This window comes from Oryx dammah, unplaced genomic scaffold (assembly GCF_014754425.2).
Source record: "Oryx dammah isolate SB20612 unplaced genomic scaffold, SCBI_Odam_1.1 HiC_scaffold_10, whole genome shotgun sequence".
Taxonomy (NCBI): Eukaryota; Metazoa; Chordata; class Mammalia; order Artiodactyla; family Bovidae; genus Oryx; species Oryx dammah.
The window spans coordinates 40,602,051-40,602,355 of NW_024070194.1; positions in this window are offsets into that span (position 1 = coordinate 40,602,051).

Sequence of the window (305 nt, forward strand, 5' to 3'; positions counted from 1 at the left end):
ATGGGACCAGTTGCCATGATCTTCGTTTTCTGAATGTTGAGCTTTAAGCCAACTTTTTCACTCTCTTCTTTTACTTTCATCAAGAGGCTTTTTAGTTCCTCTTCACTTTCTGCCATAAGGGTGGTGTCATCTGCATATCTGAGTTTATTGATATTTCTCCCGGCAATCTTGATTCCAGCTTGTGTTTCTTCCAGTCCAGCGTTTCTCATGATGTACTCTGCATAGAAAGTTAAATAAGCAGGGTGACAATATACAGCTTTGACGTACTCCTTTTCCTATTTGGAACCAGTCTGTTGTTCCATGTC